The following is a 27,281-nucleotide window of genomic DNA, read 5'->3' on the forward strand; positions in this document are numbered from 1 at the left end:
CCTTTTTATTGTCTGTGTGTATTTAAAGCAGTAGAACTATGTGTTATAAGCATCTCTAAACACCATGCATTAAGAAACTGTAGCATTTAGTCTAACTTGCTTCCAGTGTCCAGAGGATTCTATTGTAGCTTTTATCTGAACTTGAAATATTAAAAAGTCTTTACTGATACAAAAGCATCTTACCCCTGTGGGTAAAAATGGTTTAACTTTCAGTCTTATCAGTCCTTCTAGATGTTTCTGTGGTGCTGTGGTTGGGGATGGGGGAGTATGTGCTGATTTTAGTGAAGACCTAAAATATCTGTTGTTTTGTCCATCCTTTTGGGGGACCAATAACACTCCCTAAGAGTCCTCACATGGTTTCCTCCAGTGAATTTGAATGCTGCATTACTGTTTCACGGTAGGTGTCATTCTGGATCTCCCTTAAAAAGGCAAAAAAGACAATAACAGCTGTTTGCATAACTCAGTGCCCTTTCAGAAGACCATAGGATCTGAGGACAAGTGCAGAAATAATTTCCCCTGCACAGTTTTGTATTCTATAAATTCATTTCAAGCCTCCTTGGAATGCTTGAAAGCAAGTCACAGAGGGGTATCCAGTTATGGTGTTAGTAGGTCTCCAGTCCTCCTAACTCACCTGCTGGATTTACTCCTTCATTTCTGTTGCATCATGATAATTGTGAATATATGATAAAACAAAGTAGCTCTATTTAAGAAAAAGGAAAAAAAAAAAAGTAAAAGTAGAGGTCTTTTCAGTGTATAGGAGTAGGAAAAAAGATCAGTTCTTTTACCACCAAAAAAAACCTCAGGAAGTAAATTACATCTTCCAAATTGGTTTTGCCCCTTCAAAGTAGAAATATCTGTTATAAGTGATAACTCCCAGGCATAGCACAAGGTTTTTCCAGGCAGCTAAGTAAGCTTTAGATTCAGCACATGATAGTCACAGTGGACCTATCATAGTTTAAACAGGGAATAAAGTGAGCAATGCCAACTCAAGATATTCAAAAACATCCATCAAGCTCCAGAAATCCATGGCTTATGTTTCTTTTTATTCAGCTGCTGGTACCTAAGTTTTGGGACTCCCTTGGATCTTGTTTTCACACAACTGATGATTAGAAGCTTACTTTATTTTTAATGCAGAGTGAGTTTCTCACATTCTTTGCCACATACTGTAAAATATAACTGTGCTGTAAAACCAAAACTGAGTTTTTTGCTGTGTGTGCTGAGGTGGCACTCCTTGAAGAAGCTGTATATGTCTACTAAATGAAATGTGATTCTGTGGTACAGTTAATTTATAGTTCATCCAAAGATGTCTTGGAGATAATGGCTTGATTCATGAAAGCAGATGACAAATGAAGTAACATCAAATGTAAGGTGATTTTTCTCTTAAAAAGGTAAATTAATTACTTTCCTTTTATAGAGATCTTCTTGTAAATTCCTCAGGAAAATAAGTCCTCTATAAAATTGACAGACTACATATATTTAAGTTATAAATTAAAATAAAATTCTTAATAAATTCCATTTAAGAACTTTTACAAGTCCACCTTCTCTAATTGAAAAACAACTCATAGTAGAAATCCACACAAAGTAATATATCTCCCACCTGTCTTGCAGAAAACATTGAAACACAATACTGGTGCATGGGCAGAAGAGTAATTCACTACTGAAAAGGAAGAAAAAAGCTTGAAGTTTGCAAAATTGATCAGGGGGAGCTTTCTTCTCTCCAGGCCATGTCTATGTAGACAGCAGACGCAATATTTTATAGATAGAGAGGTGCATATATAGTAGTTTCTGCAGGCAGAAATGGGGAACTTGATATGTCATCAAACAACAGCATGAAACCTTTAATACTACAGGATGAAAATAGTTACTGATGAAAAAGAAAATCAAAAAGATTGGCTCCTGACTTAAAATCAGGAAAAGGGTCTGAGAAACTGAGCTGCTGTCTCTTATAATTACAAAAAGTAGTTCATTTTTTGCCATTTCCCCAGTATCTTTGAAGACCTTTGACCTGTGTTATGATCTCTCTACTTCTCTGCCAGGATAAGCAAACAAATAATTACACTCTTGGGGGATTTTCTAAACATTGGAGCCAGTTTTGTCCTTCTGTTTACTTCATATCAAAGTTACTCCTGTCAGTCCCTCAAGCTGCTTCTGGCTTAACTGCCTGCAAGTGAGAGAATAGGCCGTCATGTCTGATGATACTCTTAATACACACAAAGTTGACATAAAAAGGAGCCAAGGAGAATTCCACTCCACAGCTGACATGATTGATCACTTTGATGTGCATTAGCTTTCTTTAAACTACCCTCAGAAAATGACAATTCAAAGTCTAATTTAATACTCCCAGTGCTCATGGCTTCTTTTAACAAAATATCCCTGTTAAGTCTTGTAGGACATGCTCTTAAACACATTTTTTTGCTGATTAGAGAATCAGCATGATACTGACATAAAATTCACTGTTAATAAATCTGGTTTCATATAAAAATTTTTAAACCCTTTCAGTGTCATAAGACTTCAAGTCACATCACGTAACAATTATGCTGTTATTAAGTATATAGTTTTGATGTCAGAAGGGACTGCAGATGAGTTGACAATTGTCCTGTTTCCATATTCTACTGGAAACGCTCTAATCACTTTTTTATTTGTCATTATCCTAGGACTATGACAACTCCATACCAGTACTTTCAAGTTTACTTTCAAGTTAGCAGTAAAAGTAACTTTGTAGTGGCTCATGTCAACAGTGTCTCAGGTCTTCATTCTGCAAGTAAAAAAAAAATTGAGTGTCGTGAATGTTGAACATTTCCTGAGAGTTAAGTGGGATTTATTTTATTTGCATCCATTATTATTAATACTTGAGATTTGCAACACAAATAATGGTTCTCTTAGGCAATGCAAGCGTGCTGTTTATCTTTTTCCCGGTGGGACCCCTTCTAGGAGAAGGGAGAATTTTGTATTGCAGTGGGAAATTATAAATTTTTCCTTAAGTGTTTTTGATTATTTAAAAAGATTAGAAAAATATCTTCAGTGAAATTATAATCTGAGATGCTTATAAATCGAAGAAGTGTATTTTGAGTCCCCCTTCTTAAAATTATTTCATAGCTGCAAAAGAGAAATATCAAAGGATATGGCTTTCAGGAGAAGAAGAAACAATTTATATGCCACTGATTCTGGTTTGGACCTTCAGATTTCCATCATTTAATATTCTCAGTTGCTCCCATTTATTTAATATACAGCATTAAGATAAACAGCACAGCCAGAGCATGTGATTTTATCTGAACCAGAACTGCGGAAGAGACGCAGACAGTCCTTGTTATTATCCCTGTTGTTATGTACAAAGATACATTTGATAGGAAGCCCAGAAACCATAAATTTCAGTTCCAGCTCTCCTCCTAATTGCTGTTAATATTTCTATTTCCTTCACATTACACATGGTTCATATTTCTAACTTTGACAGTATCTTTCAGTGGTTCATTTTCACAAAATATTGGATGGCTTCTTCAAGGTCACTTTAAGCAGAGCTGGGAACAGACTTCAGATTTCTGTTGCATTGGCATTAAGACTCATTTGCTTTGCCAACCCTGCAACAGGATTATGGAAAATAATTTTTATACTGCAAAACATTTGCACTAAGAAGTGGATTTGGATGGTGTTATAATGTTCCGTTTTATGTTTTCAGCTAAGAAAACCTATTTTTCTGAAAACAGTTTTGTATTCATTTGAATGTGTATATTCAGAGCCTGTTAGGGAGTCTTTTGCCCATTTCTTATAAGCAGGACATCTGCTGATGAAAGCTACTAAAAATGTTAACATTTGAGTTAATAAGCTTGTCTTTCATCTCATTTTGAAAGATGCAGCTGAAGTTCTTTAAGGACATTAGATGTCTCAAGCTATTTCCAGTCATGCATAAAGCTCTTCCTTTACAGGTCCAGTTTGAATCCTGCACAGCTCAGTGTTTGAAGTGCCATTATCATCTAAGAGGTATTTGGAATTTCTGTGAGATGCAGTTTGGGTGAATTTGTGAATTTCCAGTTCACTATCCAAGGGGCTTTGTTAATTCTTCAGTGCAGAAGCATCCCTTTAGTGTTTGCTGGGTTCCTGGCCCAGCCCAATGAAACCTTGATTCCCTGCTAAGAGCTCCTGCCTCTGGAGGCATATTAAACTGACTGCCTATTTGCAGGGAGTGGCAAAGTGATTGTTACTATACTTATATAGGAAATGAGGTGGAGAATTAGAAGATAGAGAAAATAATTCTGGCTAGACCATCTTTAAACCCTTCATTATTGGGTTTTTTTGCCTCAACTCTTGATTTTTATGTCTGACTCATGCTTAAATCACTGTGCCTTGGCCATTTTCCTTTCAAAAAACACACACAGAAAGGGATGGAGTTCAAAGATGATGCTGTTACATCAAATGAGGCATTTGTTACACCATCATTGGGCAGATTTAGCTCAATATCCTTTCTGTATTAAATTAGGTCCTAATCTGTCTTTCACATTACCTTTGGCTATTAACTGAAGTGGCTATTTCAAAGGCCCAACTCTCTGTTCTCATGTGATCAATATAAACAAGTATTATTTTGCATATTAGATAACTAAAATTAAATAGGTTTGAATTCAAGTCACAGATCTTAGCAATCCCTTCTAGAGACATACACAAGGAGGTGACTTTTCCATACTCACACAAGGAAAATACAAGAAAGGTAGAATTCCAATACCCTGAGGCCATTGCTCATTACAAAATATTTTTTTTTTCCTTTCACAAGAGCCCTTCACCACTGCAGATAGGAAGCTGAGAGGAGTGAAACTGGCACCATGTAGTGAGTAGGGTCATCCAGATGATCAGGGTTTGCAAGGTGGGGGGGCTGGCAGCTGGGTTTGCTCGGTACTGCTTAGAAAGGAGTGTGAATGTATTGCTATTTTCAAATTTACTAGTTGACAAAGAAATTCCATTTTGATATTAGGGAAAATAATTTACAGGTAAGGTGGTGATCTAACATTGGAGCAGATCTCTTTAGAGAGGCTGTGGCATCTCGATCCTTGGAGATACTCAGAACTTGGCTGGACATGGCCCTGAGCAACCTGATCTTACTTTAAAGTTAGCTTTAACTTTAGAGTTGCCCTTGCTCTGACCAAAGGGTTGAACCAGATGACTTTTAGAGGTCCCTGCCAGCCTAGATTATTTTATGACTCTGTCCCCTGAAGCTGCCTGGCTTGGCAGAGCAGAGCTGTGCTGCAGCCAAAAAGGAACTGCTCTTGTACAGCATGTCCCTGCCCTGCCTGCCCTGGGCCACTGCCCCATGCTGGGCTCCAATGTTTTTCTTGCTAAGTGTGGATGGGAAGAGCAGATGTCAGCTGAGCCACAGCACCCTTCTGCTGCTCCTGGGATATCATCAGCTCTGTGGTACAGCCATTATTGTTTGTCTCCCTGTGCAACAGAGAGCTGAATGTGGAGAGTCAATGCCTTTGAATTCATCATAGGAACTTTGATCTTTCTGTTTGAAAGTACTTTGACAGTTTCTTTTAAAACATCTGACAAAAATAGCTCAGTCTGGAAGCCAGCAGGTGTTTAGGCACTTTTTTTATTGCATATATTAACAAAAAAATTAGTCATTTGTGTTAATCTGTGTTAGGCTGTTACAGATCTGTTTTGTACTGCATTAAAGAGATATTAGCCAGGAATATTCAACATCTCTATGAGGAATGCTTCACTGTGTTCAAATACGACATGGCAACATACTTATGTCAATACAGATAAGGGTTTTTAAAAAATGGAAAAAAGTGAATTTACTTTCAATGTTCGGGCATGGACATATGGTGTCAAACTATTGATTGCCTTTAGAAGCCAGACTCTGTGTTCTGGGCTGCCATAGACTGAGCATAAAAAGCCACAGAATTTGGCCCATAGTCCTGAGAAAAAAAAAAAAAAATGCAGATGTAGGTAAAACTTCTCATATAAACAGCTGTGTCAAATTCTATGTTCTCTTTCTATTATGCCACCAAATTTTCTAACAGATGCGTAGTTCTCGATGATACGTTACTGTCCACTTGCTAGTCCAGCTTTCATTGTGCTTCCTTTGTGTTTGCTAGAGAAAAGGGAGATAAGGATGGGACAGCTAACATGAAAGCCTCAATTTTTACTTATTTTAGTATTTAGAACAGAGAATAAAAAGGTTGCACTTCAAAGGCTAGATAAATGTTTTTTAATGTTATTCAGCCACAGCACAGAATTACGTCAGTAGCATGCTTTCCAAGATGCTTTGTTGCATTTAATGTGAATAGGCTGTAGAAAATATATAAAGATATGAAGATAAACAACCCTTCTTTTTCCCTGAGTGCACCTGTCAGCAGAAGGATGATTTAAGGCCTTTGCCCAAAGAAGCAGAGCCTGTGTGTTTGACACATCACAGCGAGCCTCTGCTTTCTAAAAGAGTGCAGAGTTTGATTTCTACTCCAAATATCTTGCAGTGTCAAACAGACAGATTTGGATTTGAACTACATTACAAATATTTTGTCTGATCCAAAGTGCTGAATCTGACAGGGACAGATACACTTCCATGCAAGTGTAGACACACAAAATTGAGGTGGATATACTTTATAGTGTTTTGTAAGTACAACATGGAAGTTTACTCTTTAAAATCTTATGATTTTAACCAACAATATTTATTTTTATGTTGTTTGTATGTAAATCCTTACAATAAGAGAATAAAGGCACCTCCTGGACTTTGTAGCAGAAAACAAATTTTTCTACTTTTTTCTTGCCCTGAAAAGTACTGAAGAAATTGAAGAAAAATAGTGTAAGAATTCTGTGTCCCATGAGGTATAAAGTACAATATGTTGAAGAGAATTTAAAGGAGGTGCATGTGTAGAAGGAATCAGGCATACTTCAAATTTATGCCATCATACTTGATGCTTTTGATTTCATACTTTTTTAATTGGTTTCATAGAAAAGAGGAAATTTACTTGAAAGAAACATAGTACTTGATACAGTGCACCATCTTTTCTCTGAAAGCATGTAGTATAAAGAGGTGGGTTTTTTTGTATAAACTTTCTGAAGTTTACATTTTTAATTGCAAACTTTTGTTTACTAATAAGGAGTTGAAAAGGTGACTGTACAGGTCACCAGTCCATAGAAGAAACTCAGGAAAGATGAAGCTGCATCACTAACATTGCCATATGTTTACAGCTTTGTGAATGAAAGGAGAATTTTCTAATGATGACCTGATTCTGGCAGCATGTCAGTTTTCCGTCATTTTTTGCAAGTGGAACTCAAAATCAAACAAAACCAAAATGTACAGCTTACTTAAATTTTTCTTTTTAAAATACTGGAGTCTGTTTTCTCTCAGGCAAGAGTCAGAGGTTGAACTTGAGTTTAGGGAACTGAGCATCTGCTACTATTTGAAATACTGTAAGTTAGCCTGCTTGGCTTGAAGCTGTTCCTGAAAAAGGGCACAGCTTAGGTCTCACTCCTGATTTGTACCTGCCAGTCCCACAAAAATATCTCAGGTGTTGTCAATGCTTAGAGTACTCAAACTGGCACCAGCTGCTTTTGTTTAGGTACCTGAATCCTGCTTCTTACTGTGCCACTTGGAGGGTTGTTAAGGTACCAAACAGCATTTTCACTGCAGATTTCATGCTTAACCACCAGCAAATTTCTTCCCATATGTTGATGTTTTTCTCCAATTCCATTAAAGTTTCTAATTTTTTCTTGCTCAGATCAACTGGAAGGATCCTGTGGAAAGATCTTGGGATCTTGGCTGCATGATCTTAGCTGTGGATCTCTCTCATACTAAAATAGTACAAATAGTAGTAAATGAGTGAAAAGACTATAAACCATTTGAGAAAGGAGCTCTCTGTTCTGATATTTGTAGACAAAGCTCTTGGGGCATAAACTGCCCTAAACTGGAAATGTCAATACACCCTACACATGAGTTGTGTAGTCTAATTAATATTAATAGTGTCAGGAAAATTAATCAATTACTTTTGTATGAAAAGTGAATTTATGTTCTTATGAAAAGTGAATTTATGTTCTGGAGTAGTACTGGAGCAATTTTCTATTTAATACATTAATTTCTAGTAAAAGGAAGTTCTAATTAAATAAGTGAACTGTTCAGTGGTCTTAGTGATTCTGATTATTTTCACCCTTACTAGCTCCACTGAAAACACTTCTAGGTATTTGTGTGACACCATTTGTGTCAAACTCAGCAGTGATACTTCCATTTTGGAAGAGGATAAAAAGGGACGTACATTTTTACCAGCCTTGCAAAGTTGTCAAGACAGTTTACCAGCCTGTGTGCAAAATCTTTTTCTGCATTCTACTATCATGATTGAAGAAATTGTTGCTTCCTGTCAGTGTCTCAGCCTACTTCTTTGTAACACAGGTCTTAAAAATTGTCACTTAACCTGTAGCTGTTTTGAGGAAATACATGCTGAAGAGAAACATTAAGATCTTCAGATGGAAATGCTATATTTGTCCTCCTAATTACTGTCATTGCTTTAATTAGTAAGATCTTGGCTTTGAGCTGTGACCTTGAGGTTAAAAAAATATTAATTATCAGTCTTTGAAAAATGCTAATTAACTCAGTCAACCATTAAATTGTTTAGATTACATTTGATAGTATTTCATTAATATAAAATATAAACTCAGACTTTTTTAATGTCTGAAATGTCATTTAAATTAGCCTTTACTCCTAAATAATGTTTCATATTTTAAAACAGCTTTTTTCTCTCTAATGTAGATATTCTCATATGCCTTGAAATATGTTTGCTACGTAAGACATTTTACTAAAATCCAAGTTAAGCAGAATACCGGGGAATTTCAACTTCTTACTTGCAAATTAGTATTTGCTAGTTTACTAAATAGAGATCTGTGTTGAATTCCCGTCCAGGACTGAATGACCAATTAGTTAATCAGTGTAGGAGCTTCTCCCTGTGGAGAGACAGACACAGGGTCGTCCTCTGTAGATTTCCTTGTGAGATCTGGTGTTGGGAATGTCTGGGGCACTGTTTGGGCTAAAGGGAAGAGATCTGTTGTCAGATAAGAGCATCATTGGGGGTCCAGGTGGTGTGGGACAGCCTAGAGGCACTGCAGATCAGGTATATGCCCCAGAGAGGATAAAAAGACTGTTAAACAGGGGCTGATCCCAGCCAGAATTCAGCCCACAGAAAGATGGATTAAAACCAATCTTATTCCCATCTCTGAAAGGAGTGCAGAGTCCATTCCTGTACCACACAATGGGGCAGTACAGAACCGTCTGGTTGCTCTCAGTGTATGTAACAGGAGGCAGAAACTGCTGGGAATTTAGTCCTCAGAAATAAAAATGTGCTATGGTAGCCTGAAGGAGCCTGTGTTCCTGTCAGGCTTTCTGGTACAAGTGCAGAGTGAGTTTGCACCTGCCTTGTGTTTGATCCATCTTCTCTGTAAAGGGGTCTGCCCTTCCAGCACACTGGTGCCTCCTGTACTGATAGCTCACAGAGCTGCTGGGAGAGAATCACTGGGATTTTTTCCAACTACCATGGCAACTTAGCAGTTCAATTATAGAAATTACTTTCCTTTACCCCATTCTTAATGGGGCAGGGGGGAACTGAGCAAAGGGAAACAGGGGAGCAGAGGAAAAAAATTACCTAAAGAATGAAAAATACCTAATTGTAGTCTCTTCACTAGTCAGGGTATCATTTACTAAATAAACTATATTCAGAAATAGGTAAGTTGTACATTTCTCTGCCACAGAAGACTGTCATATTAAATTTAAATTGCTGGAGGTTTTCAGTCAGGGGCTGTGAGAAGGAAGCCTTTCCATTAAATTTCCAGCAGTTAGACACATAATTTGGTTAACTTTTCCCACTGTATCCAGGAGTCCCTGAGCAGGCAGCTTTAGCTGAAGTAAACCTGGTTGTGCAAGCAAAGAAAAAAGATTTCTTTCTGAACACTCTCCTTCTGGTAGACTTTTCCCTTAAAAAGTAAGAGATCCTTCAAGAGGTTAGACTTCCTAGCTGCATCATTAAAGGGACAAATCCAGCTGCTTTGCATTTAATGGTCACTGTGGTCCTTGCATAGAAATCAAATGAGTGAGGACATGAGGCCTTGAATCTTGTGACTCTCAGCTCAGTGCAAAGCATGCTGTGTCTGGGGCTGCACGTGGGTTGAGATGTGCAGATGAAGGTGTGGATGAAGATATTTTAGCTGAGCAGACCCTGCTGCAGCATCTCTCAGGCAGGCATGCAGGTCTGCAATCTGAACACTGTCATTGTGGCTGCCACCCTATGACCAAGGGAAAAGTGTTTTTCCTCGCCCAACCTTCCAGAGAGCTGACAGACAAACCTAACTAGTTCTTTGATAATTTAGGGGTGAAAACATCAGCTCCCTAGACACAGCCATTAGCATCTTTTATAGTGTCAAGTAAGTTGGTGTGACGGCACTGTGACAAGCTGTGAAAATGTCTTTGGTCCACAGTGCAGTGCTACGTAGGAGTACTGGGTTGGAGGTTCATGCAGTAATGGTGTAATGTAGTGTTCACCAGAGAATTTCATCCTAGGAGGTATGGTGTAGGTATGCTTGGATGAGAAGTGTTTCCTGAGCTGTCCAGATTACCATAAACTATCAATATCTTCCTAATACAGCAAACACAGATTCAGTTTCCATCTTTCTGCTAATTCTAATTTGCATTTTTAACTCAGAGGAATCTCATTTCATCCCAAAGACAGAGAAATGTTAAAACAAGATAAACAAGGAAAGCTTTCAGCTCCTTTGCAGTAAATGTTACTTTTACATTTCAAAATGGATTTTAATTTAATGGAGGAAATTCAGAAGCCTAGCTATGCAACTGAAAGCAAGTGGGGTGATCCTACATTTGATTTTTTTTTTCAGCTAAAGCTTGTCAAAAGAATAATTTTGCTATGACAGTAGCTTTTTCAAATTAAATATCTGCAGCCTTCCCTATCTTCCTAGAAAAGAACAGCACATTGGAAAGTTGCAAATGAAATGAGATAAAACATCATTTGGCAAAAGGAGACAAGCTTGGCAGTAGTGAATGAATGGGATATTGATATTGTTCTAGGCATCATGAGTGGGGCTAGGAAAGGTGGGATATTTGGGAGTCCACTAAGGGCTGCTGTGAGGGGAGCTGCGAACCTGTGATTCACATGACAGTGACGGTGAAGATGTTGGAGATCTGTTGATTTGTAGAAACATCCACCCTTCAGATTTTACTGTCTATAGGGATTAATGACCTAGGCCTTTCCACCAAACTAAGGGCTTCCCTCACACACTCTGATGAACAATGTGCCTTTTCAAGGATTGATCTTCCATTTTTAAGGTGGGGAATAACTTGTCTGCGCAGAACTTCCTAGGAATTTGATAAAGTTATTACTTCCTATAGTGGCTGACCATGGAAAAGGATTGTGTGGTTTTTTTCTAGTGGCTGTTGGTGTTCCTCTTCTTTTTCTCTTTTTCTGAGCTACATAATGGGATTCCACATTCTTATTATTCCTAACAGAATATTATTATAATAAAATTGAAAACATAACATTGTGCCCAATTGTACAATACTTTATAAATTACAGTGTGTCATTCTTACTTTTTACACTTCATTCTGTCTTCACAAAATAAAATTTGGAAATGGCTTATTGGCTTTTTCAAATGTAGTTTTTCAGGAATGTAAAATAGGGTGTAATGTCATTCTTGTCTGAAGAAAATGCTTCTCTAAAGAAACCCATGTAAGCATTTCACCATTCGTGTTCCTTTCTGTTCTTCATCTTTTTCATAAAGTAATGCATTTTAGATATCAGGTCTGTCAGCTCTAATAGGTATTTAAAATTTCAGCTGGACTATTGCCTTCTTACTGTTCAGTATTTTCTTTAAATGTGTATTGTCAGTGACATCTGAACAAATCAATTTTTTAGGCTTCCCATTCTTTCTCTTCTAAATTATAGGCCAAAATCCACATAAACAGCTTTAAGTGAGTTTTCTTTTTCAACCTCTGTATATATTGTCTGAGGCCAGAGTCCTGCTGTATGTTATTTTCATTGTTATCAGTAGTGACAAAGAGTCTGTGGACTGCAAAGTCCAGTGCAGCCACAATTAGCTGTGTGGACTCCTTCACCCATCCTACCCTAAATCAAATTCTGTAGAGCACAGATCCATTTAGATACAAATACGATGGTTGAGTTTGGAGGATGGTTTGTTTGCAGCTGCTGAAGTGATTGTCATATTTATATAAATCAGTGTTGATGAAGTTGTTTGAAAACTGCACAACTGGAAATCATAACTAATTGGACCTCACATTTTCATCCTTCTAGTGACCATGTACACTTTTGTAGTTGTACTATTCAAGAATTATTTGGGGTGTTTGCTTACCTTTTTTCTTTTGAGAAAAGTGAAAGTGTGTTTTGACTTGGATGGTGCTCAAAGACATTTAACCATTTTGAGTAGAAAAAGACCTTCCGTGCATGAGACAGCTTCCCTGATTTCCTTCCACTCTGTCAACTGGTCTCATAAAAATTTACTTTTAAAATCTACTGTGAATCCTTTTTGTTTCTCTCAGAGAACCCCACTGGTTTGGGTGGGTTTGCTCCTTTTTATTGTTTTTTTTTCAAATTAGATCCAAATTGTATCTCTGGATGCCCTAGCACAAGAAGGACATGGACATGTTGGAGTGAGTCCAGAGAAGGGCACAAAGATGATCAGAGGGCTGAAATACCTCTGCTGTGAGAAAAGACTGAGAGAGTTGGGCTTGTTCAGCCTGGAGAAGAGAAGACCTTACAGCAGCCTTTCAGAATCCAAAGGCCAGGAAGAGAGCTGGAGAGGGACTTTTTACATGCATGCAGTAATAAGAGGAGGCTTTAAACTGAAAGAGGGCAGGCTTGGATTAGCTGTTAGAAAGAAGTTCTTCACTGTGAGGGTGGTGAGGTACTGGAACAGGTTACCTGGAGAAGCTGTAGCTGCCCCATCCCTGGAAATGTTCAAGGCCAGGTTGAAAGGGGCTTGGTGCAACCCCATCAAGTAGAAGGTGCCCCTGCTCATGGCAGGGTGAGGGTTGGACTATGTGTTCTTCTGAAATGAACTGTGCTGTGATTCTGTGATTAAGGTAGTGCTCAGCATAGACAGGTCATAGAGAGTACTTTAAATGTCATGCACTGTACCCTGAGGTTTCAATTAAGAGCCAAGGTAGAGGGGCCTGACAAGGAAGTCACACTATTCCCTGAAAATTGCTATTTGCCTCTGTATTAATTTTTCTTCTAATAGTAGTATAATCTATAGTCAGACTAGGCTACCACAGCCTTAGATGTGCAAGTGCAGGAAATTTAGGAAGAAAATAATATCATAGTAGTACATAAGAAAAACAAACAAATGCAAACCTGTTCCACAGAGTGTGACAGATATGTTACTTTGATAAAGAACTGAAAAACAAAACCAGGTTCCATGTAGTGTAAATAATACTCTGTGAAAGATATCTAACATTAGATATAACATAGATATAACATTAGAGCCTCTCTTGCCAAAGGCACACCAGTCTTTCTCTAAATGCTTGTATTTTTACTAGAAATTAATTTTACTTTCTGTGATTATGCTCCAGTTACACTACATGTAGCTTTTGTCAGCAGCTAACTCACTGTTTTAATGTTCTCTTCCTTCCAGGTATTTCAAAACCTGTTGCTTTTAGCCATTTAGCGCAGACCTCACTAGAGAGAATAAAGGAAATGACCTTTTGATAGAAAGGACAGTATCAGTTGCAGCTTTCAACTTGCTTTGAAAAACAAGGTGTAATGAAGCTGATTTCATACTCAGGTATGAAACGATGAAGAGGATTTTTAATATTTTTTGATGCTGTCTACCTAGATGTCCTAAATCTTTATCCACTTTTTTCTCTGACATTCAAGTGAAACTCTGAGCCTATGGTACCATGTAATGGGATGACATCATAACCATTTGTCACAGCATTTATCGTAGAGTGGTGTATAGATATTGTGAACTGTGCACCTTCAGCCTGACTGGTTTCCCTCAATTTCTTTATTTTATTGCATTTTCTGAATTACTTATTGGCTGTATCAGCTTGTTCCTGTCCAGGTGAAATGACTTTTTGAATGAGGTAACTAAGGCAGCCAGTTGAGTCATTATGAATGTTCTTGAGCTGAACTCTGGAACTATTGTTTTAACAAGAGAAGAGATACTCTTTTTGTTTCTGTTTTGAGTGTCCATGTGCCCATGCCCAGGCACTGCTCTGTCAGGTGGCACTGGGGCTGTCCTGTTACAGACAGAGGTGGCTCTGGCTGGCTCCAGCCAACCCATCACAGGGCACGGCTGAACCCCTCAGGCACACTGATTGCACCTCCACAGCAACGTGTTTAACAAAAAACAAAAAATGGTGCACAGCAGGTGTGAGAGGGGAGTGAGAAGAATGTGAGAGAGAGACAGCAGGGTAGGTGAGGAAGGAAGCAGAGGAGGTGCTTCAGGGGCCAGAGCAGAGTTCCCCTGCAGCCCATGGTGAAGCCCATGGTGAGACAGCTGTGCCCCTGCAGCCCATGAGGGACCACACTGGAGCAGTTTTCCACCTGTGAAGGCTCCCCCACAGGAGCAGATGGGAATGGCTTGAAGGAAGCTGCATTCTGTGGACAGTCCATGCTGTAACAGGCTCCTGGCAGGAACTGCAGCCTGTGGAGAGGAGCCCACACAGGAGCAGGTGTTCTCACAGGAGTTGTAGCCCATGGTAAACACACTAGAGCACTGTTCCTGAAGGAGTGAACACCATGAAAAAGACCAGCATTAGAGCTGTTGTTGTAGAACTGCAGCCTGAGGAAAGGGCCCACATTGGAGCAGTTCATGAAGTTCTGTACCATAGTGGAGGGACTATACTCTGGGACAGAGGGACAGGGTGAGGAGGAAGGGGCAGTACAGCTAGAGCATTATGAACTCACCACAAACCCTATTCCCATTCCTCTGTGCCATTGGCAGGCAGGTAGAAGCATCAGGAATGAAGAAGTTAATCCTGACAAGAAGAGCAGGGGAGAAGTACTTGTAATTTTGTCTTTTTTACTTAAATACTACTCTATTTGTAACTGGCTATAACTTAAAATTATTTCCCAAGCTGGTATGTTTTGCCTGTGGTGTCAATTGGTCCTTGCCTTTATCTCAAGCTTTTTCATTTTATTTTCTTCCCTTTTCCTGTTGAGGGGAAGGGAGAGGGAGAGTGGCTTGATGGATGCTTGAGTCAGCCAAAGTCAAACCCACCACCAGTTTCTTAATTCTTTGACAAAAATTTGGACTGTATCTTTCTAGCTGAAAATATGCACTGCCTAACATAGCAGAATGGAGATTGTATTAAAATTGGGAAATTTGTATGTGACTTCAAGCCATGAAAATTATGTGTATGACTCACAAGAAAGAAAGCACACTGTGGAAAGATTCTAAAGATGTTTGTACTGGGATACAAAACACTGTCAACCATCTAAAATTAGTCCAATATTGCCTTTTCTGACTTTTCTGAAATTTCATTGAATCTACATGTTCTCTGGTTAGGAACATTAAGAAGACAGTTCTAAACATACTGCCACTTTCAATTAAAACATCCACTAGGGCATGTTATTAAAGTATGATTTGAATGTAGTATATCTAAAGTATGATCTGAATGAATTAAGCTCATCTTGTACTTAAGTCCTTCAAGACTGAAAGACACAAATGGTGAATTTGGTTAGGTGGGAAGGGCCTTGACCACCATGGAAAGCTCCTGTATACAGCCAGTTTCTTTTCCAGCTGGAATATTCTTTGAATGAAGTTCATGTCAGCTGCAAACAACTTCTGATACAATGACTGATCTGTGTCCCTATCCTGGAGCTGTTATTTAGTGCATAAGCAAGTCTAAGCTTGGCTAAAGCAGCATGGTTTTGTTCTGGTTTTTTGTGTTGTCCACCCAAAGCTACCATGTTTTTCACTGATAACTTTTTTTTTAGTATTCTGTGTTGTGCCTTTACTGAGTGTTTTTCTAGCGGTAAGAACTTCCCTAGTATATTCTCTGCTGACAAAATTATATTGCTAAAATAAATCGTGGTCTTGCTGTTTGTTGCTAGGCTAGGGAGTACATTGACCTCTGTTTTGAAGACCTTTAGCAAAGGCAGTTTAACATTGACAAAACCATGTGTGACGTACATTTGTCACAAAATTCATTGCTGTAATTGCTTCCTCGTTGTGACTCTGGCTCAAAATTACCGCATGGGCTTACTTCAGCCTGCCATCGTGTAACAATGTAGGGCAACTCTATGTCTGTAACACAGAGGGTAAAGGTGATGTAAGCACACCTTTGTTTCTCCTCACTTCAGCTGTACCACTGATTTGGTCTACTGACCTGCACCAAACTGTTCAATGGTAGTTTGTGCTATTGAACAGCAGAAGTTTCACAGCATTGCAATTACAGGCTCTTGCTTGGAGGGCCTGTGTGCTGTGACACTTGCCGGATGTAATTACAACTCCAGTGTACAAAGTAGTGGAAGTGAATCCCTAAGGATATCCTATACTAGGATTTGTGTGTGCCAAATTATGTTCAGAGCTGACAACACACCCACATTTGGGATCAATTTTCAGTGATATGAAATGCTCTGTTTTAAATACAAATAGCCAAGACAGACTTGACAGTGATCTGCACCTCCAGTAACTCATAGAGGCTGGTAGAGTAGAGAATCTAAATGGAGCCTTCAGTGCAATATTCCTGTTTTAGAATAAGACATATTGAATCTGCTGTTATTACCTACAGTATATTGAATAAAATCTGCTCTGTCCAACTGACACCAAACTGGTAAGTTGCATCAAAATGCAGGAGATAACTTAAAACCTAGATATAGGGTTAGATTCAATTTCGTTGACATCTGAGAGTCGAGGAAAGAAAATAAAGTATATGTAAATTTTATTAAACAGAAATACTAGACAACACCTTGACAAAAAACAAACAGACCTAAGTGCATTTTTCAGTCTAGATAGAATATCAGATGTTCAGCTTGAAAAACTAAAAACAGCTTGAAGAAAGGCAGTCAAAAACATGCACCCTTAGGGAGCTCAGAACACTTGGAAAGCAGTTTTGTGCCATGAGAGTTACATTAGAGGACATGAGATGCATTCTGAACTTGCTGCTCAGATTGTCAGAAAAAAAAGGTGAATGCAACTTTATCTTGCATGTCAGAGCCCTGAACAGAGTGCTAACACTTCTTTTTTCAAATGTGTCCATTGAAAACATGTTTAGAGCTTTTTATCTGACCCTCAGCAACTGCAGGTTAGGCAGCCGTTGATAAATTCAATGTTCAAAAACTTCCATCAAAACAATGTATGATAGAATAATTTGATATCTTGATATTTATTTTGAGCTTAAATTATGAATGAAGAAATACTCATTGAGTTTTTGCAGTCTTCCACATGAACAGGACTTTCCAGGACTCATCTTCATTTCAACAGACATTAGATAACAATTCAGCAGTTTTTAGTAAATTCTATCCCTAAATCATCAAAATTGATTAGTCAATAATCAAGGCTTTTAAACAAGGAAGGTAACTTTGAAAGCACTGCTATTGTTTATTCAGTAAGTCATATTGCTAACATGTAGCTTGTATTTTTACAAATTACTATTCCAGTTTTACACCTACAAGTTGCTTGTGTCATTAAACCCTAAACTGCCTCTGTGTTACCTTTTTCAGTTTCTGAATAGAAGTCACATCCCTTTCCATTTTTGTCAGTAAAAGGAGATGGAATGTTACCATGGAATTTTTAATATATTTCTAGTGGTGCCTGTAAGCATTGTGTAGCTGAGTACTTACATGTGCATCCTTTTATTAAAACCTACAGCTTTTTTTCTTGTCTTTTCAGTGATAACGAAAATGCCTTTTAGCTTTAGTTGTGAGTTTGGTATCTGATTATAATAAGCTTACTCATATGTTAAAATAGTAATACTTCTTGATACACCTGTATTTATCCTGTATATAAAAAAGACAAAGTAATGCTTTCACTGGATAATTCCTGCCGTGCTTTTGTGACACTGAAATTAATGAATTAAATATGATGTAAGTCTTAGGATCACTGTACAGTGCATAAGTCACATTAAAAGTGACTGCCATCAAATAATCACTGAAGAACCCTTAGTGTGGGTTTCAATTACTTTAAAATTACTTTTAAAAAACTTCTAAAAAACCCCTAACCTCTGAAAGAATGAGAGTGCATGTATATTAGCTCCCTGAAGTACTTTTATTTAAGTATTTTTTGAAATCTACAGTAGTTTGTTCTGAGGAGTTCATTATTAGAACCACTGAAATGTATTGGAAGGCCACCCAATTGTGAATCTCTATTCAGGACTGAAGAGATAAGGAAACTAATTTTGGCTTGTTTGCAGAGAAATTTTCTTGTGCTGAATTGACAGTGACACTCAACTTATCAGCCTGTCAACCTCTGAAGCAAGGGAAAAGAGTATTAAAGCAGAATATATTGTCATTTTCAGATGAGATAGCATCAGCAACTTAGGCCAGTTTGGCTTTCCCATTTGAAAGTACAGAGCATAAATGACTTCTATGCCTTAATATAATTTAAGTTATACTTTAAAAATGATTTTAAAATTATCTTCTACCCTGGGCTTTTGATGGGCCCAGTGGTCTAATTTCTCCAAGCTTCCTTTCAACCATACAGATACGGATACTGTTTACTGTGATTAAAAAACATCAAAGCATTGATTTTCTGTCTCAAATTCCTTTGCCAAGCTAATTTAAATCATTAACAACCCCATTGGAGTCACAACTTAAATTGTTTCTTTGGCCTGCTTTTCTAATTTTCCTCCTTCTTGAAGTAATATTCCATTTTCATCATTAATTTTTTAACACTTTTCTAATTCAATCAATACCTGATGTAAAATTTAACTATGAGATTTGCTTTTTAAAAAATAAATTTAAAAAAGGAAAAAAAAAAATAAAAAGCCTGAAAGGGAATAAGAAATCCCAACAAGAATTGTAGAATAGTAAAAACAGTAACTAATTTTCTTTAGAGACCCTTAAATGGGTGGATGAGTGTCATTATTTCATTTTTAAAAGGTTGATGAATTGAGAGACAAACTTTGCAGAGGATAAATGTAGGGAACATAGGAAGGGTAATGTAGGAGCCTGGCACCCCAGCCCAGGGTGAAAGGCAGTCTGTTTTCTCTGGAATGGACTAGCAGATAATACTAGAATATCTTCCTCTCTGTCCTTCAAGAGATTTCCATTCAAGGAAGGTCAGAGGGGGTACAGAGATTTCAATTCTTTACTGCTATCAAAAGTATGCATGATTTTATATTTTGTTTCATTTTTTTCCTGTAACTCTTGGCTTGGGAGCAGAATGTGGAAAATGAAGGTGAAACCATCTGTGGTAGCCTGCTAGTTTGATGTTTCTATCTTTATTATATGCTGTGATGCTGAAGCTGATTTAGATCTTGCCTCCAAAGGAAAGATATTTTGACCTACCTTGCATTGGTTTTAAGCCAATTTAATTACCTTAATGAAGAACCTGTACACAGATACCTACTTTTGCTCTATTCTTTTTAGTTTAGTACTAGCACATTTTCTTTCTAGTGATACAAAGGTAATTTAAGATGGCTAAGAGTCAGCTAATACAAGCAGCAATTGCAGTTCTATCAGCTCAATCAGACTTTTTAATAAAAACCATAAAAAATAATAAAACTTTTCAAAGTTATATACATACATGCTTACATACATTCATACACACATGCATAAAAATATATATACGGGACAGAGCCTGACACAGAGCCACAGTATTTGAAATACTGTGGAGCTGGGTCTGACATATTGCACAGGAAATCTTAGGTGCCCATAAATAGCAATTGAAACCCTGCTGTGGAAGTGTTTCATAGAGGTAGCTGGTTTTTAAGCTTCTTTGACCAGATCCACAGGGAGAACTGAAAGATTAGCTTTGCCCCACACCTGCCTTTTAGTTTAAAACCAAGCCACACAAGAAAGAATCTCTGATCTATGATATACTGCACATATATGTTTTATTCTGAAGCAGTGGGGATAAGATTATTAAAAATGTATAAGCAGTGTATGTATCTTTGGGGAGCTGACTAAAAACAGAGAGGTAGGTGGAACAAAATGCTTCTTTTTGCACCTAAGAGTGAAAGGAGAGAATACAAATGCAGTGAACATTTAATAAGGAAAGACAGACATCTGATGGTCAAAAAGGAAATTAACAGAATACAGCAACCATCAGAATACAAATCTCAAAACAAATGACAGGAATTATTTGCTGTCAGAAACTTTAGCCATGTTTTTGTTTGTTACACTCTGTAAGTATTGCTTCTACTCTTTGCCAGATACTCTGTAAGTATAATACAATACAAAGAAAAAGAGTGTGTGTGTGTGTGTGTGTGTGTGTGTGTGTGTGTGTGTGTTAATACATATTTTCTGTCCCTGAGTGCATTTTGGATTATAAATGGAGTCTCAAAAAAGCACAATAATAGCAGAAAACACAGTTCTGCTAATCCAAAATAGTAAACTGAGGCTTTGATTTCTCATTCTTGAATATATCCATGTTCAGATTATTAAAGCTGTAATAATTGTAATATATAGTATACTTAAAGATTGCTTTCTCTCTCCTTGCCCCAAAAGATAGAAATAATGGATTTGTTTTGAAAATATAAGGATCCATATGGTATGATTTGAAATAATGTTTTCAATGGAGTCAGTAACCTGTTACAGTCTAAGTCTGGCCATATGTAATTCCCCTTCACTATCTGAAATTGTCTTACCAGAAGAATGTTTGGAAAATAAATAGGCCTTTCCATCTGTCTTGAGCTCAAGGGCCTTCATAGTTTTAAGGACAGCAAATAAATGCAAGAGATGTGTCTATGGAAAAAGAAGAAAAGCAGAGCTGGAGTTTTGGTATTCACACAATTGCTGTAAATAATTTGTAAGTGCCACATAAACTGAGGGAACAAAGCAAAACAAAACAAAACAACACAGCCTTCAGCTAAAAAAACCAGATAAATTCAGTACCTAATGCCTGTGGAAATGATACCTTCAAACACCTTTCCTTAGAAGACAGGGTCTAAGAGCCATCTGTGCAACAAGGAACTACATGTACAGATCATCCCATATGGCCCTATGTTCATACCTAAGGGAGTTCATACCTAAAGGGAGTTCATACCTTTCAGTGTGTTCTTTAAAGCATTCCCAAGACTCATCATTTAATACCTAATGTAATTTAATCTTTTGGCTAATCAGTAATCAGTTTAATCAGTATAAGTCCAAAGAGTCATATAGTTATGTACTGTCTTCCATATACATCATAGCTGACTTGAAAATAGCCTTGGCCCTGACCCAGAACTGTTCTTGTATTTTATTCTTTTGGGTTTGTTTTTTTTCAAAATGGACACAGATGCTACATGGATTACAGGAGAGGGTGCATGAAGTCAGTGGGGAATGCTTAATCTCATAAATAGAATGGAATGGAATGAAACAAAGTAGGATAGAATAGAATAGAATAGAATAGAATAGAATAGAATAGAATAGAATAGAATAGAATAGAATAGAATAGAATAGAATAGAATAGAATACTGGTACAACCTAAGCAGTGATTAAATAAGTGATTAAATTAGATGCTCTTATTTATTTATTCATGAGCTTCCAACAGTAATTTAAGAGTACGTGCCATATAGCATCTATGAGTTAAGATCCCTGAAGTCTCTGAGACTTGATTTGTGGGTCCAATACTCTGGTTTCATACAAAAATAAGACCTTTAAAAAATATGAAGTTGCTGAATATCAGGCACTTTTTTTTTTTAATTTTACATCAAGTAGATAAATATGGATTTGTTTCCTTCTTTCTATCACTTATATATGTACATAGAGATACAGAACTTCATGTATCTAAAGGCTATTTAGATGTCTTACAAATACATCTTTCAAATAAAGGCTCTTAAAGTCTTCCTCAAGCCAATTTGATCTACTGTGATGGCTTTATCGTTTAGCCCTTCATTGAATAGTCTGCTTAATGTCCCCTGTAGGAGACTTCCCCCAGTATTGTTCAAGTATTATTCAGTATTGTACCAACTCTATCTCCTTCTGTCTTTACAAGTCACGTTTCTGCTTCAGTGACACAGAGATGCTCCATCAGCAATTTGGGGTGTTTGTTTCCATTTTCTGTCATTTTGTCATTTTCTGGTATCTGCAAGTAGAGTAATTCATGGTAGAAAAATAATCTATTTACAGGCATATTTTGTACTTCAAGATGCAGAGAAACTTGGAATTTATTGGCAAAGCTTAAGAAACGCTGTATGGGTTACTTTGATATTTCTCACAATGTGTGATACATACCAAGAAGATTTTGAATGATGAGTTAGAGGAGCAGCAGTGAATGTCTTAGTTGTCTTGAAAATACTCTATTTTTAAATAAAAATAGGAATAATTTGGTTGTTTGCTAGGAATATCAGTGGCTCTTCTTCTGTAATAAGAGCTCCCTGTGCTTTCTGCATGTTTTTGGCAGGTACTGGGCTGTGCTGTATTATAGTTGTCATTTACTGTATTGGTTATGAGCAAAATTGATTTTATCCATGATGATGTTAAATGTTTGCTAGCCAAATACTGACTATGAAGAACTTAACTGTATCATTTGTGAGGGACTGTGTATAATACACGAGTATTTTTAGTCTGTATTAGCAAAAGAGATGGACAACCATATTGAAAATATTCTTCATTGTCCTTCTTTGAAAGATGCTTCAGCATTTATGCAATCCTTTTGCTCTCCTAGTAAAGGTAAAAGAAATTTCATCCCCTTCTGAAAGCTCTAATGTCATGATATATAAAACTCTCAATTAGAACCACTTATCTAAAAATTAATGTATTTCCAAATCAAAGTGTTCACTGTACTCTTTTTTTATTTTTACCTTTCTCTTTTCCTTTTTTTCTTCTTCCCTTACCAGTTTCAAGTAATTACTGGTGATATTTATTCTGGTGAAATCCATCACTTGGTGTTACTTTCCCACACATGGGAATTATTCATCCATCCATCAAAAGGTTTGCGTGGGTGATAATGATGTGCACAATAACATTAAGCTGCAGTAGCTCTTTCCGTAGACTCTGACAAGTTCCTGGCTTACAAGTATTCATCACAGGCACTGAGCATTGTTTTCCAAAACTGCACAGAACATTTTCTAAGCAGGGGTTCTTTAGAAGGAAACTCCACTCGGGTAGATGGAGCTACACTACACAAATTAGAGGCCGTGCTGTTTCTCAGCTTTCTCCTGCTGCTCTTCCCGCCTGCTCTGACAGTCTGTGCTCACTGCTACTTACACACAACTTTACAAGTACATCCCAGCCAGATCCAAAGGAACAGAAGGTGTGCACAATCCATACTTCACAGACCTCCACCAGGGCATGGGCTCTTCCAGTTGTGGTAATAATGAAACCAGTATTCCTTGTGTTTCGTTTTGGGCACTTTATTGTCAAAATAACTTTTTTCTTGCTCTTCAAGAGACTTCCTGGGCAAAAAATCCTGGTAGGCAAATCTCCCAGTCTATAAAATTTTCTTTTGAGGCACTGCTCTTTTGAAGATAATCTCATTTGTATTGGTGAGGAATGATGCTGTCCATGGAAGTACCAGCATAGGCAAGAATGTATTGCAGTGCTTAAATGAGGTAAATAGCAAGTGGTAAAAAAGTGTAGCTTGGACTGTGAAGGGGATGACAACTAAGAAACTGCAAGATGAATATCAAGGAATGGCTCCTGGTTTGAATTTTTTTCTTCCATTTTACCTCTTGTTTTTAAGACTGAGGGAGTTTGGAACATGTAATTCATGTTACATAACTGTGACATATAGTTAATTAATTTTAAGGAAATTAATCTAGGCTACGTGGGTAACAATGCTAGGACTGTGCTGTTTTCTTTCTTCTTGAATGTCTAAATAACCTAGTCGCTCAAACAAAAGCTTACAGCAAATAATTCCTTTTGTTTTTCACTTAAAGCTGCATCTCTCCATCAAAAAAAATTGCTTACCTAATAGGACCTTCTCATTAGGAAACTCTGAAATGACTGCCCTAATATACAAGGGAGAGGCTTTAGACATCCTTTGAAAAAAGTGAAGGGAGCATAAAGGATTTAGCATAAAGGATTTAACATGCTGCCTAAATTGTCTATTTCGACTGGTAGAGAAATTGCCAAGGCGTTATTATGACTAAATGCAATTCATCTAAGTTTGTATTCCAGGGAAGAGCAAAACCTGAAAAACATCTGCAGTGATCAAAGCTGACAGCATGATAATTTTAATTCCAAAAACTGAGGCAGCCAGAGCAAGCACTGCAGGTGAAACAAAAATGCAGCAACTTCTTCAAAAAATGTTAAGTTTTAACTGGAGCACTTATTTGGTGTGCCATTTAATGCATGAAGGAGAGTACTTTCCTTTGTGTAACACCTCAGCTGAGAAAGAGAAAGTTTAGGATTACCTTTGCAGGAATTAATTAATAAGATAAAAAGACATTTAAGGCAAAAACCTTTCCTTGAATCACTACTTTGAGGACAGTGAGCAAAATCCATAGGAGTGATTACATAGTAAATTGTAGGACTGACACATAGTTCCAATGTCTTAATGCAAACAAATATATTTTATTTAATTTTGGGTGTAGTTGTTCTGTTTCAGTAGGTGAATCAGAAATATACCAAAGAACCTGTCATTGACAGGTTTCAAGAGCAAATTATAAGGCCAAGAAATGCAATGTCCAGCATCAGAGAGTGAAGATTTTGTGATTCAGTGGAAAGAGGGATGCCGTAGTGAGGCTGTTTCCATCTCTGAAAGCCCTGTGTGAACGCAGGTGCTGTTAAACGGGTGTCAGCCAGTGTTGTAATGCCAGTTCAGTGAGGCTGTGTGGGCCCAGCCCAGCCAGTGTTTCAGCTTTTAAATTGCACTTCACATCTTTTAGGTGTTACCAGCTCTTGACTCTTCGATTCCCATTGAACCCCTTGGCTGTTGGTGTCTCATGGATACAGAAGACTGAAGTCAAGGAAAAAATTTAGATCCTAGTTTTTCATAATATCCATCTCCAGTTTCCTTAGATACCAAGCTCTATCACAGATTAAGAATCAAGTTCAAGATTTGAAAATGGCTACTTCTGGAAATATCTGATCATGGGCATTTCCCTAAAAAAAGATATGTAAGAAATGTGGATCCATGGATTTCCCTCTCAAGTCATTGTGGACTGACAATCAGTACCTGCTTTGCACTCAGTTGTCCCCCTTTGCCCTTTTCCTGGTATTTTTCTCGATTCACTGGAGTGTTACTCTTCAGCACTGACCTGGAGAGGAATTCAGAGAATTTCCATGTTGCAACAGCAAGGGATTTCTTGTAAAGATGCCCCTTCTTCTAACAATTTCTTCAAAGCTAGTTGTTGTCATCTTATTTAAGTGTCTGCTAATGAAAACTGACAGTCTGGTCCTCTTAATCGTTTACTGTCACATCAAATATCTGTAATTAAGGGAGAAGAAACCCTTAAAAATGACGCATGTTTGAGGCTTTTTTCTTCCTTCGTGTAACTTAAAACCTAATTTGTTACAGTATATGCTGAGTTTTCTGGTAGAATGTTCTCTTCTTTATTTTAGGGCTGAGTACAATAATAAAGTGCATTTATGGTGCAGTTAAATCTCTCTCATTTCATTTTTTTAACCTGCCTCTTATTTTCCCCCCTCTTTTTCCGTATTTAATCTTATGATGTATATCTGTATACTTAGTATGGATTTTTTCTTTTTTATTTCTCAAAATGTATTTAAAAATCCATGCAACTTTAAAGAAAATTCATTAATTTAATGAAATAATTGCCAATAATTTAAATGTCTGAGGTGACATTTGAGTTAATATTGCAAAATATGATGTTAAGTGTCTGAAAACATTTTTTTGTTTCTCCTTCCCTTCAAAAAAAAAGTCAGATGCACTATCTGAAAAAAAAAAGGAAGAGAAAAAAACAGTGTCAGTAGGCATTTTTTTTAAAAAAACTCTACCTTATATTGATAACTATTTATCAGCTTATTTAAAATACTCAGAAGCCTTAATCAGTCAGGCCTCTACTGTACAAGCTACTGTAAAAACATAGAGACTACAAATGCCATTATTGCAAAGACCATACAATTTAGGAGTACTAATCAGCCTAGAGGCTGATTTTTTACATTATAAAACATTACAGGACTTTGCATAAATTAACAGAGTGCTTAATTCAAAACCAAGCGGTAATAGGGAATGCATGAGCATAACTTGCTCCCATTATTGATTTACTTTACAAAGTTTTCTTTTATCTTTAGAAATCAGTATCATTTTTCTCTAAGAGATTTCATGTGTTTTTTCTTTATGCATCTATCATCTCCACAAATCACTTGAGATGTTGGTTTTTTTTTCATAAAATATCAAATCTTACTTGGTCTTCTTCATTGACCTTTAGTTCTAATTTATATTCTTTACCATAGTAAAGTTCATGAGAAAATTGTTTTTTGACTCTGTGATAGACAAACTTTGCTTCATATCTTTTCAAAATGGTAATGACTCCATGGAGTTTTAGTGTTAAAAGAAAATAACATTATGGAAGAGAAGCAGCAAAAAACAATCTTTCTCTTTTGGAGATTTATTCTAAAATGAACTTTCTTAGAAGGATTTTTAGTTTTTCAATTGTTGTATGACCTTTGGAAACTGGCACCTCATAAATTATTTGCAGGTGAGAAGAAAATAACCTTGCCTGCCTAGAATTTAAAAATGACCATATTTGGGTTGAATGGTAGCTTCCTCTCATTCCTCTCTTCAAAAAAAAAAGTTATGTGGTGAGAAAAATAATTTTAACAAAAATACATCCAAAGGAAGTGTGAGGATTCTTCTTAACTAGATCAATATTTTGGTTTAGAGAGAATAATTTTGCTAGTGATTTTTTAAACTACTAAAGCTAGAATTTGAGTACACATTTTCCTGAGAAAGTGGATTTTGACATCATTTTCAGCTCACATTTTGTGCTGTTACTTATAACAATCCACAACTCTGAATTTCCATAGGAAATAAGTAACTCATGCACAGCAGTAAGAACTTCCAGGCTGAATTGACTATCTGTGAAATTTTAGTTTTACCTTAGCCTCAGTTGTGTATGGTAGCCTGTTAATCCTGCAGAGAATACTTGAGATTTAAATGAGTCATGTGGTTGATCTACAAGGCAAAGCCAAGTATGCCTTCAGAAGCATGTTACTTCTTTTCGTTCTGGTATGGTATCTACACATTTATCATATGCAAGAGCAAGCTCTTTTTGCTGTTCATAGACT

General features: G+C 37.1%; 1 protein-coding gene across 8 annotated transcripts in view; it reads left to right on the forward strand.

The window, feature by feature from the left end:
* The window catches only part of DLGAP1 (DLG associated protein 1), a 404,747-nt gene that overhangs the window by 185,740 nt on the left and 191,726 nt on the right, over window positions 1–27,281 (forward strand). The gene's annotated exons all lie outside the window — the stretch shown is intronic.

This window comes from Parus major, chromosome 2, assembly GCF_001522545.3.
Source record: "Parus major isolate Abel chromosome 2, Parus_major1.1, whole genome shotgun sequence".
NCBI classification, from domain to species: domain Eukaryota; kingdom Metazoa; phylum Chordata; class Aves; order Passeriformes; family Paridae; genus Parus; species Parus major.